Here is a 3,849-nt window from a genome sequence, read left to right as displayed (position 1 = left end):
ACTCAATATATATAATATTTCGTGGCCTTCTCGTAAACCATGCACATGCATTTGTGCCTTCTATATTAGATGAGAGATGCAATTTCTATATTACAAGAGAAAGAGAAAGATGCAACAAGTACAAATGTATGTGATGATTTATAATCATTGGCTTCAAGTTTATATATTACTAGGTTAATACCAAAGCTAATTATATATATATATATATATATATATATATATCTGTTATATTTTCAGATATATATTATTGTTGAGATCGATCAGTCATAAACATAGCTATGGGTGTTATTGTTGTATAACTTTCTTACACAGTTGATCATGAGCAAACGATAAAAAAAAAAAATATATTTTATAGTGTGGTTAACGGAAGACAAACAAATATGTAAACAAATGATTATATATTTAAAACTTGTGTGATTCCACAAACATTGTCATTACTAAGAAAATCTATAAATTGTGGAGATAGACCAAAAAAGAAGACAAAAAAAAAAAAACTAAGCAAGCCTTGGTCGTGCGGAATTTGAATAGCTTCCGCTTGCATGTCCTTTTGTCAGGATTTCTTTGCTATAATAGGATTTTTGGAAATGACAATCGCGTTGAAGCCAAATGCCGTAAATCGGGTTTGGCAGGAGTTATAGGCGCGAGAAATCTCGTAGAGAAGATCTCCCAAAAGAAATCTGAAACAGATGAAATGAACATTCTCACATGTAAATAGTAAACCAAGAAAAAACTGTAAATATTTTCCTTCAAAAGTCAAAAACTTACATAGATTGGTATAGTATTTGGCCTAACATACAAAAGAAAACAACAGCTCTTGATACGACTGATTGTTAACTTATGATGACTTGTTTTGATACACAATGCTATTGTTCTCTTGTTCAATGGTCTTTACGTTTACATCTTAAAAAGTTAAGTTACTAGTAGAGTTCAAAAAGGTGAATTTATCTCATAAAAAGAAGTTACTTCGTACAGTATCTAAAATAGTGTCGTGCATCTATATATAGATATGCGTGTTTAAGGTGCACTTGAGGCATAATAATTACATTTTAATTGTCTATTTTCCATGTAAAAATAGACCAAACAAGATAAGTGAATCTCAGCTGACAAAGTAGCTCGACTTATATATGGTAAAGGGCAATGCTTAATTAGTATTCGATTGCGACGACCCTCACCACTCTCCTTGGTGCAATATCATGATACACGTTTTATATATATTATTAGCATATACATTTGGGTGAGAGAGAATAAGTACGATCGAGTCATAACTCATATGCTACTGCGCCAGTTTTTCTAGCCGGTAATTTTAGGATTATTCTCCATGAGATCCGATTTTAAAAGTTAAATAAATGAGCTGTCCACTTAAATCTAGTGGACAAAAGAAAGAGTGAAACATTTCCAACTATGTATTACACACATTTTGGATTATTCTAAGTTTCGATGCACAACATAGTGCTATACTGTTCATTTTAAAAAAAAAAAATTTCAAATTTTCTGATGATAAGTTAATAATCCTTTGGTTCTCTCAATATAAGAAAAATTAGTACAAATTTAATACAAGAAAACCTTACAAAAACAAATAAATATTATATGGTGATTGGAGCATACAAGAATAGTAGTTTTCACAATTTCATATACTAAAAACATATAGATAAAAATCTAAGACTGATGAGAAAAGTTGGTCGATATTTAAACATAAATAAGCTCTATTAGTATACTTTTAGCAATTCGAATGGAAGAAGAAAACACAGAAAATAAAGTGGTTTGAAACAGAATGATAGAGAGGTCTTATTGTGGACAAGAAGTTGGTCAAGTGTAAGAAAGGCAGTAAGGAAATGAACCTTAGCTGCAGATGTTAAAACTCCCAAAGCATCACGTGAAAGCCTTTCTTGTCCTCCTTCTCTTTTAGCTATATAATTTAATTAAGACAGTTAAGCTTAAACAAATCAAAACGTTATTTACAATTATTCTTGAAAACACATACTCTTTCTTTAAATTAAGAAATGAGATCATCTTTAGACATATTTGGCAGTGAACTTCATCAAAACTTACAGTTTATTAGTATTACAGTTTACATAAAAACTAGATATTTCATGTATATAATTTTTACAATGATTAAGTTTGCTTTTATCACTGTCTATTTAAGAGTGTAGTTTGTGAATGAAGTATTTTCCCAAGACTTCCGATCTTAAAATAATTTATGCTTTCAATTAACAAAAATAAATCCCCTAAAATGACGTATAAGATATTCTACTTGGATTTTAAGTCAGCAAGTTTTTTTCGTATTAATGTAGGAGTATTTTTGTTTTTATTACAAATATCTCTATGATTTTACAAGATGGTATAATACTAACTTTTACATTTTTTCTAATCTTTTGTAACATTCCCACAAAAAAGGTTAAATGATTTATTTATTTTTAAGTTAAAGGAAACTTCTTTATGCATAATCAGATTATTTAGGCCATCTCCATTGGGGTATCTCAATGAGATACTCTCCCACTAGAATAATGAAAAAAAAATGAAGGAGATAGAGAGAGGTTCTTATTTGAGAACCTATGTATAGTTGTATACTACACTTGTCTTTTCCTAATTGGTTCTTATCTTAAATTAAAATAATAAAAAATTAAATATATAATTAAACTATATAAAATACTAATATTCTTGTGTTGAGATATCTATAGGAGTATATAAACTAATGGAGATGCTCTTAAAACCGAAAAATTTGTTGATCTTTTAATTTAAACAAGGAAAATAACACATTAAAAGTTAACTTTATTTGGCTTATAAGGTCAAAAAGAGAAAGCGATTTATCAAAAATTTTGGAGAACACCCACTTTCCGTAAATTTCAATATATGAATTAGACAACTCTGAAACGAAGTTGGTCCACGAAGCATTAATAAATTTATCATCGTGTGAAGGAGAGATTTATCAAAATATTATTTAAAGATAACTGTTATTTCATTTGTGCATGACAGCAGGAACAATATTAAGTATGAGATTCGAAACAGTACTCATCAAAACATTATTGGAATCTACAAAGTCATGCGCGACACCAACGGTGTCCACCTAAAGAGATATTGCTACACACACACACACATACATATACATATCATACTGAAATATGTGTACGTACTTGTGTACGTTGTATAGTGTGTAATTGCTATGCATAGAGCTAGAGGAGGAACTATGAACCATCTATAGTGTACAAGAATTCAATTGTAGATACTTTTATAACTACTCATTTTAAAGGCTCTAAGGCATATATTTGGTTTTATTAAGTATACAAAACATTAAAGATTAACTGGATTCATTACCTATAAAATTCAAACCCACATATACGATAAACTTTTAAAAAAAAGGACTGCAAATCGGAATTGTTAATACGAAGATTAACCTCGGGTTTATGATGGATCATCATCAAGATGTAACATACTCGTGGGTAGAGAGAAAGAGGTGGGGAAATGATGATATAAGAGTGTGAAATCAATAGATCTATGAAAGGGACAAACAATGATAGAGAAAAGGAAAAGAGGTAACAAACATCTTAAAGCTCCTATGGGTTGGAGGACAATATGACTGAGATCTCTTAATGTGGGGTCTTTTTTTAAGATAGAGACACTTATAATTGGATCCATCACTTCCACAACTATCTTCTTACTTTTTCCTTTTTCTCATACTCTTTTTTTTTTTTGATTTGATTCTTGCTTTTAGTTTTCCTTTTCGCTTTATATATATATATTTTTTCTTTTTCATTCGACCATTGCACCAATGTGTTTAAAACTCAGATTTTTAAAACACCTATGAGACAATTTGTATAAGCTACCAATTTTTTACTTTTGTGTTTCAAAAAT

General features: G+C 29.6%; 1 long non-coding RNA gene across 1 annotated transcript; it reads right to left on the bottom strand.

Moving 5' to 3' along the window:
• Window positions 1-2,862: 2,862 nt before the first annotated feature.
• On the bottom strand, window positions 2,863-3,193 carry AT1G08297. The gene has a single exon (NR_139405.1). It is a non-coding gene; the product is annotated as an other RNA (long non-coding RNA).
• Window positions 3,194-3,849: the final 656 nt, after the last annotated feature.

Source organism: Arabidopsis thaliana (assembly GCF_000001735.4).
Source record: "Arabidopsis thaliana chromosome 1 sequence".
NCBI classification, from domain to species: domain Eukaryota; kingdom Viridiplantae; phylum Streptophyta; class Magnoliopsida; order Brassicales; family Brassicaceae; genus Arabidopsis; species Arabidopsis thaliana.
This window is presented reverse-complemented; position numbering and strand designations above follow the sequence as displayed.